Here is a 10,160-nt window from a genome sequence, read left to right as displayed (position 1 = left end):
GTAATTTTAAATGCAGGTAAAATTGGAGAGGAGTGGAGCAACTTATCAATGTTTAAATAGCTTTGTATCAAATTTCTTCCTCTGATTAATAGCTCGGCGTTACTCATATACAAGTATACACAAAACAGAGTCAAAAATACAATATTTCACGAACAGTTATTCTAAATATAGGCCGCGGCTGGATAAATCATAGGAATGTAAATTGCAGTTCTTACTGTTCAACTAAATACATACTGCAGCGTTGTGGCTGCACCTTTTCAAGAAAGTTGGAACATTGCCAGTAATTCCGTATGTTCCACTATAAATATTACTTAAACAACCCTTACAAAATACTACGTACTCCATCTATGTAACATACAATTGTATTCAAGGTCTTTGTTTAATAATTGTTTTTGTATTGGTTGTGTCAGTTTTAATAAAATTCATTTATTCTAGGATATTAAGACGATAATCAGGTAATGTCTTATGTTTTCAAAAAGGCACCAAACTGAATATAGTTCGAATATTTTTTTTTGTTCTTTACAAACCTGCTTTATTTATGTTACTTTAGAATTTTCACAAATTAATCGAAAACTGATGTTAAGTAACGAAGCTATGCAGTATAATAGCAGTATTCGCTTTTATTTGGTAGTAGAGGTTTGTGCAAGCCTTTAAAAGAATAAGCTCAAATCATCACCTCAAGAGGAGTGATTACTAAGCCCAGATTTGGAACAGAGTTCCTTACGTGTATTAAATTAATATTACAACATAAACTAATCTATTCCTCAGGCCTATGAAATACTGTCATGTTTATACAATTTTTTTATAATTATATTTTATACAACTACTTGAAGTCCGTTTAAATACCATAGTTTCTCACTCATCTCACGTGTAATGGTTTCTGGTGATAGCAGTTCCTTTTGATATGCTCATGCTACTGCGGATTCTATTCACCATCTATTTTGACGAACAGATCGTTAGAAAAGTACTCTTTTCGTGAAATAATTTCTCAATTACCGTTTCTATATGCAGCGTATGTCTTCGTTCCTAAATTTGTTCGCGGTGCGGTCAAGTGTTTGGGTTGAGACCCTGCTCAGGGACGTCCAGGAAACGACTAGCTCTGTCTATCTGCACCCAACAGACGATGTTATGGTACAGAGCGAGAGGGAAGCGAAGTGTTAATGTACTTTTTTTTATAGTAAAGGTAGGTGGACGATCATATGGGTCACCTGATGGTAAGTGGTCACTAACGCTCATAGCATTTCTATTGTAAGAAATGTTAACCATCGCTTACATTGCCAGTGCGCCACCAACCATGGGAACTAAGATGTTATGTCCCTTGTGCCTATAATCACACTGGCTCATTTACCCTTCAAACTGGAACGCAACAATACCAAGTACTGCTGTTTTGCGGCTGTATATAATATCTACATCTATAGTACCTACTCAGACGAGCTTGCACAAATCCCTACCATCAGTAGAGTACTTCCTCAGTTCACTCACTGTGTCATACTTTTTTCACAGTCAAAGTTATCCGTTCAACCAATATATTCATATTAATACTTAGATTAAAATTCTCAGTATAGTACAAATCTACAATGTAAGAAGACCACTAGAACTTTTGTCCCTGACCTCATCAGTGTGCTTGCATTCTCGCGTTAGTTATATGTATATATTTGATTGTAAGATTTTTTTTAAAACAAATGAACGGAATACTGAATGCATTGTTATTTAATGTGTCGCAGTATAGTCTAAATGTTCTTAGTTTTGCTAAATTTATAAAAACTACCATATTTTATACATGTCGAAATGGGTCGGTGAATATTAACAGAAAATTATGGGTTCAAACCCGGACAAGGACCACCGATTTTTATCATGGAGAGCTTATTTAGTATATAGTTTCTTGTGCTGGATGAAACTATCGAGAAAATGAGGGGGTCTGCATGTGCGAAGATGAAATCCTACCACTCGTACATCCAGTACCAACCTGTACTATAGCAGCGTGATGGAAAAATCCTTTGGAAAGCCTTTGTCAAACGGTCACTTTACTTTTCTTTATACACTGCGACTTTATATTTAACTGTTGGGTACTTGTGACAGTCATCCAGGATGAATTAAATGCGAACTTTGCTAAGAGCGAGTTTGATAACGAAGTCTCATTCAAAAGGATGTTTGACTTTGGTCTTTGTCTCTCCTCAAGATACTGTTGTACTTGTTGAGATAGGTTTTATTATAGGATTTTACACATAAATATATTAATTTGAAATCAACTGGATATACAATTTCGAAAAAGGAATTCGTAGGCTATTTAGTAATTGGTATTTTTAAATCGCGCTAACGATATATTTTGCACTTGATATTTAATAAAGTCCTGAAAATCTTAGGATCAAAATTGATACAATTTAATAAATGGTGGATAAACCTTTTCCTTTTGTTTTCTACATATGTATATAACTACGTTTAATATCATTCTTATTGTTCAATACTTTGTATAGTAATAACTAAGACTTCATTAAAGAGCGAAAATAAATAATTTATACTAAAGCAATTGAATTTTTGTATATCAAATAATAGTACAATTGAAAGTGTGTTCATGTTTCGTCATGTCATGTCAAGCATGCCACCCTTATCTAGCATGTCAGAAGCGCTATGTGAGACGCTTAATTCCTATTTAAACTATTTTATATAGCAGCCTGGCTTTCGCAGTAAGAGATAGAAGATGCTAGTACATATTCATATCTCATTTAAACTTAGCAATTTTGCTTCACGTTGTGTAGCTATGTTTTGTTTTAAGGCGCCACGCGTAGATAACTAAACTATAATTTAAAAACAAAAATCTTGGAAAACATTAATGCCATATAAGTTATAGATATTATTCTCATAATCCTAAATTTGGGGATAATTTTAGACAAAATTGTCAGGTATATAATTTGGATAACTATCTAAATCCAGTATCTTTACCAATTTCCTTATCGAGGCTCTGGTAGCAAGATAATTTACAAAGTTCCTTCGAAAATATCGAATAGTATATGTTTGGAGTATTATATGGGGATAAGTTGTTCTACTGCCTACAGTAGAACAAGACCCGCCTTTCTAGAAGGCTTGCTGACCTTATGATGTGGTGAATTACTTTGAGTAAGTTCTAATTTTGAATTAGATCATATTCCTTAGCGACAGAATATCGATATTGATCGATGAATTTAATATTTTGGGTTTTCTTAATCGTCGCCATAAATATCAATAGGACTAATCTAATTCAATATATTAAAGTATCGCGAAAGGTGAAAAGCATCTGATTTATCTCCTTCTGTCATCACTGATTTGACATTCGAAATTTTAAGCAATCACTCCCTAAACAATATTTAAAAGTAAGGTTGTAAATTTTTCACCTATGTATAGAATAGCAGGAGTAAACTGCGTCAGTCAAACGTTGTGTAAAATATAATATATAAAAACAAGCTATTTTTAAACAAAGACCAGGTTATCATAACGAAAATTTTCCATTGCAATACGTTTTAAATACGCCAATAGCGATAATAATAATTATAATCTATGCAAATAATACGTGCGTGAAAAAGATTTAGTATGGATTCATTGTATTAAGTAATTCATTGTATAATGACATTAAATAGCCGGTAATTATAGTTATTTGGCGATATTATTTTATAATAAGCTAATTTTTAAATCGAAATTTGAGACGTTTAATAAGCTATTGTAATAATATAAATACATCGATGTGTTTAATTTAAAATATGAATACAATTTTTTTCAACAGAATAAAGTCATGATTTTTTTTAAATATGACCGAATATTGTAAGATATTCACTTTGTTATGTTACAATTTGGTTTAAATTTGAACAACTTAAACAAATAGGGCATGGTCAGAGCCACCATGACATTAGTGCACATTAAATTTGGTTATAAATATGGCTTAAGAATACCTATTATAGAATTAAGGACTAGTGAAATGCAATACTGATTTAAAGTTGTGAATAAAATATTACAAAAAGTATATTATTTATTTTTGTTTGATACGTCTTCATCACGTTTGATAATGATCGAAATTTTCCAGAAGCTTGCTACGCTGCTAGATGTTAAATGTCGTCAAGTTTAATTCTTCGTTTATTATAATGAAAAATATATTGGTGTCGTTTATCGCTGTAATCCGCTTATGCAGGCGTTAAAATGAAATCTGTAACCCTTTTTTTTACGCTGAAAAAATGCATTACGCGGGTCCCCCACGGGAACAGTGGGGGGGTATGCGGGGCTCGCCGATGTCCGAGCGCCGAGAGAATTTGTTCTTTTCAGCTTAATATCTGAAATCTGTAACCCTGCCCTTTTGTATTTTGTTTTATTTGTTCAACTAATGCCTTTATATGTGTGCTGTTGATTTTTTTTAATGATGTTTGAATATAGATAATATATTAATATCTAGTGTAATATAAATAATACAATAAAATGGTACCACATTGAAGATCCACATATAAATATGGGTATTTTTAAAGTAATGCTGTGTAGAGACTGAAAATGGAAAAGCCATAAAAATCAGGTGAAACATAGGTATGGTGTTGATAAAGGTCGGATGTACGTAGATAACATGTTATATTATTCGTTAAATTGATTTAAGGAACGGCGGTTGTCGACGAAAAGTACGAAAATTCGCTGGTGCTCATATAAAAACAAGTATACTGTGCAATACTGTAACAACTATTAAAAAATGTGATGTCACATAATATGAATTTGTTTAAAAAATATTTGAGAGATAGTTGAGCGTGAAAATGCAAGAGCGGCGCCTACCCGGGGGATGACGGCCTCGATTTTCACACATCGCCAACCGTGTGACAAGATCAGCAAAGAGGAGGCTGTATGTTGTGTTTGTGGGCCTCAAAAATTTAGTTTTACAATTATTATTATAAAATCTTTAAGCTAAATATTTACGTATAGTATAGTATAGTATAATATCTTTTTTTTATATAGAATAGGAAGGCGGACGAGCATATGGGCCACCTAGTGGTAAGTGGTCACCAACGCCCATAGACATTGGCATTGTAAGAAATGTTAACCATCGCTTACATCACCAATACGCCACCTTGGGAACTAAATTGTTATGTCCCTTGTGCCTGTAATTACACTGGCTCACTCACCCTTCAAACCGGAAGACAACAATAGCAAGTACTGCTGTTTTGCGGTAGAATATCTGATGAGTAGGAACAACCACTCCCTACCAGATACCAATCTACCCAGACGAGCTTGCACAAATCTCTACCACCAGTGATACTCTCTTACAGTCGCGATTACTTTAACTAAAGAAAGCGCTTAAACGTGTAAGCATTAAACCGATTTTAGTAATGGGAAGTAAGCTTTATTTTATTATATCTTTTAGCGCTTAATATGTGGTCAAGATCATATATAATACAAATTAAATATGCATATGCTAATTCCTTATAATTAATAAATATAATCACTAATATTATAAAGGCAACATTCTTTTGTTTTTTTTTAATACATATTATATATTTATTTAGATGCCTTCTTCTATTAAATTAAGCTTACCCACACGGTCTTACACAGACACAACCAGAGTTATGGTATACTTAGATAGACAAATATGGCAATAACCTCATAACTTAATAAAATATGATAATAACAATAGTTATTATGCTATCTTAGGAGAGGATATACATATATATAATATGTAGATATTGAGAATGACTATTATAATTATAATGCTAATATTGTAATATTGGATTTATTGCTTATTAACAAATAAATTATTTGTAACTGGTCATAACAACTGATATTTTACGTTTGGATAGATAGTTAAATTGCAGCGATTACAATCAAGCAGAGCCACGACCTTCAAGCAGCATAAATCCGTCTTCTTTAATCCTGACTTTTGCCGGCAGTAGTTGTGTACAGAAAGTGAAGGGAAACAAGAATTCCCAACAAAATGTGTTTAGTTTAAGATTTTTTTAATGTGTAGTATATGTGTGGGCCTTGATGCCGATAAATAAAGGTTTATTTATTTACCCTAAGGTTTGATTAGGTATTTGGTGACATCTTAATATCATCATAACAATGACAAATAAAATATTGAAAGCTATTTCTCAAATTTGATATTGAAAAGAACAACACTTTTATTTTTGTTTTGGCAATTTTTTTACTACAGATTGTTTGTATTAGAATTATATCACCGCCGTTTTCTTTTGTTCTATTTATATGCCACGTTAAATTATCATTTAAAAAAATAAATTGATGAAATTTAAATAATGCGATCGCTCTTACACAATAAATATAGTGAAGGTAGAATACAAATAAAATCAACATGACTTAATTAAATACTAAGTGATTAGTCTTTTGCAACATTATAAAATTACGTAATGATAATATTGCTACAAATTACAATGCATACACTGACTTATGATTAAATAAAAAGATAATAGGCAGTTCCGAAGAAATATATATCAAAACCGTCACCGTCGTTGTAGCCAATAGCGTTAACTCTATACAAAATTAAAGTTAATTTTTGAGAAGACGTAACTATTTTCTACCATTTTAAATTCCTCTTAAAAAAAGAAATAGCAATATTATTTAGTTTGGTGAAATTAGTTAAAAGATTATGACAACCAGGCTTTGGAGAGAATATTGAGAGCCCAAATGGCCAATAACATCAACTTTAATGTTGGACATGCTTCGTTAAAGCTGGACGTCTCTTATAATATTATTTGGAATTGCTTCGCCCTGGGGGTGCTCCAACTGACAACATAATGTTTATTGTACACTAACAAAAAGCCTCACATTAGCCAGAGAGGCCGGAAATGGAAATATTTGACCAGGCTCGACCCTAAAGTCAAACACACGTTATGATGATTGATGAATCCGTTTTTTAATTAGTTTTATCTGGTGTTGCCTTGCTTCAATACCGATTTATTAATCAAAACAATATCATCATTTGATCATTCGAATCATCGTTTGAAATATTATATTTGCTAGAAAATCACATGTATAGATTTACATAAATTATAATTTGAATTATAAAACTAAATAATATCTGATTTTCACTGCAACTAAACACATATTGAGTATGTTAAAAAAACACATATTATATACTTGCTAAAAGGAGCAACAATAGATTTTACCATACAATTAAAGTCCTCTTAACTCACATTCTGTTTATATTACATAATACATCTTTAGCATGCAACAAAGCGCGCCATCTTGTTTCTTATGACGAGATACTGTCATTCCCAAGACTTCATCAATCACCAGCGAGCACCTTGCTGCAATGCTATGTATTTTCTCACCACCTATTTCGCTGTGATGCAAATTAAATTTAGTATTTGACTAAAAACAGAATGTTATGCAGATCTTTTTGATATATACTTATTATAAAAATAGAAACGCTATATTAATAAAATTATAACCAATTAATAGGAATGAAATTTTAAAATATGTTTGCCTTTTAGATTAAATAATTAGGATGTAATGCTATGAGGACAGATATTTAGAAACCTCTTTATTCACCGATAATAAAAATAATAATAGTATCATCTGATCCCAAATTAAGCTTGTACAGAGCTCGTACTATGGAAACCAGACAACTGATATACTATACTATTTTTCTTTTGTAAATATTAATAATACTTATATAGATAATTACGCCCAGACTCAGGACAAACAGACATATTCATGCACACAAATATCTGTATAGGGTGGGAATCGAACCCACAACCTTCGACGTGAAAGGCAAGCATCCACCAACCACGCCAACCGGCTCGTCAAAATATATATAATGTAGATGATAGCGAGAAATAGTCAGATTAGCGAAGTTTCCGACACTTTGGCAAAGAGTATTTAAGTCGTTAAACCTGTGCAATCACAGTCTATTATATTTAAAAATAAATTATAGGGCACCCTAGATTTTTCATCATAATTACAGGTATGATAGTATCAAAAAATTTAGGCACTCGTTTGATGAAACCAAGTTGCCTTAATGCTTTTTGAACTATCAGCTCATTATATTCTGCCATTATCTATAATTTTCGTAGCAAAAATATCTTAGATAGTAATACTGGCTATTCAATATAGTTAGGCGTCTCCAATGTTTTATTTATATTTATATAGAGATTTCTTAAAAATTAAATGTTAAATTCTTTTTTGAAAGATATGCGGCCTCTGGTCGCTTTTAAACATCCAGATCCAGATTTGCAAGGATTCTCTACTTAGGAAACTTAGGAAAATATCCCCCAGAGTTGTCTACAGATTATTATTAAAATTTTCTTTTAAATTATTTCCGTTTTTATTTCAAATTACTCTCCTCTATGCTATAAATCAATTTGAATATCTTTTTCGGCATTCAATTTTTTTTTTATTTACAGAATTATTGACCAGATCTTGTGATTATGATCTTGTGTTCTTTAATATTTCCAAAAAGCTTAAAATAAAAAAAAACCATAAAAATAATAAAAACAATTAAAAAAACCATATAATAACCTATAGTAGCTATATAAATACATCATTTGGGAAATATAAAATGTCCCAAATGTGCATCATGCACTAATTTATTCGATTTCAATTTGTATTGTTGTGTTCCGGTTTGAAGGGTTCCGGTTTGATTGGTATTGTTGTGTTCCGGTTTGAAGGGTAAGTGAGCCAGTGTAATTACAGGCACAAGGGACATAACATCTTAGTTCCCAAGGTTGGTGGCGCATTGGTGATGTAAGCGATGGTTAACATTTCTTACAATGCCAATGTCTATGGGCGTTCATCAAGTGGCTCAAATGCTCGACCGCCTTCCTATGCTATAAAAAAAAAAAAAAAATATACATGCGATGATTTCGAAGTAAATTATTTGTTTGATTTTTGTAACTGTTATATGAATGTTTGATAAAATTATATCGTTACTATATTTAATAACTAACATACTTTATTGGACTCGTATTGAAAGTTCTAACAATAGTATATTATCACATTGACCTATCAATGCAAATATTTTATATTGAAATATAAAATATTTATGCGCACAAACAAAGCCTTCTATCGCTAACAATAAATTTGTAGATATTACAGCTCATCCCAAAATGTCCCAAAATGCTAACCAAATAAACCAAATTATAAGGAACGTAGCGTCATATTGTCATCCAACACATGTAGACGTTTTTTAATACCTTTGAGCGTGAGATTTAAGTAATGAAAACAAAAATCAATAAAATGCGTATTAGCTATTTTACAATTTGAATTTATTTCTAAAAACATAATAAAATACCCTTTCATTTTTTTCTAAAGGAAACCTTTGAAAGTAAATAACGTATTGCGCAAAGGGGAATTTGAAGTAAAAAAAGCTAATAATATTATGAATATATTTGCTTAATGTATTTGCTTATGCCGTGTGGTGACGGCGACGAATATTACCACCCCATCTCATCCCGTGGGGGGCGTAGAAGTCGACCCGAGGGAATATACACCAGAGAACGGGCAGCAGTGTCTTACTGAGTACTATGACTAACTTACTGCGATCGCCAACCCGTCTGCCAAGCGTGGCGATTATGGCATATCCCCTCAATGATTCGCGCAACTAAACCACGGCCCCTAGTCCCCAGCAGCCCTGCTAGCCGTTGGATGCGGGCAGCGCAAGATCGGCCAACATGGAAATCCTTGGGGGAGGCCTTTGTCCAGCAGTGGACGTCTTTCGGCTGATTTGATGATGATGATGATTTGCTTAATGATATAAATTAATATCAAACTTGAATATGCGGTGGAGAGAAATTAAAAAACATTGCAAAAATCTCGTTTTTTTTAAAGGGTTTGTGGGTCCCATGACAGATCGCTGCCACATGGGTCTAATACACGCAATCTAACTTGTCCGGCAAGAAGTTAGAATCTCCAAGAAGATCGTGAATATAAAATAGTAAAAAATATCTAATCTAAATGCGTAAACTAATTACGTAAATGTACCACGTAATATACGTTCTTATCATTAGTTTGAGTTATATCATCATAACTTTATAGTTGTAAATTATTATTAACTTAGTTATAACTTTGAATTGACAACCAGTCCTGGGTAATTCTGGACCGGCCAACGTGAAATGAATTCGTGAACTGTACACCCCGATTATTTTCACATGACAAGCGAGATTAATAAATAAGCTTAAATTGATTTTTTTAAGTATAACTGGATTTGA

Source organism: Nymphalis io, chromosome 17, assembly GCF_905147045.1.
Source record: "Nymphalis io chromosome 17, ilAglIoxx1.1, whole genome shotgun sequence".
Lineage (NCBI taxonomy): Eukaryota > Metazoa > Arthropoda > Insecta > Lepidoptera > Nymphalidae > Nymphalis > Nymphalis io.
The sequence above is the reverse complement of the archived record's forward strand: the minus strand, read 5'-3'. Positions refer to the sequence as shown.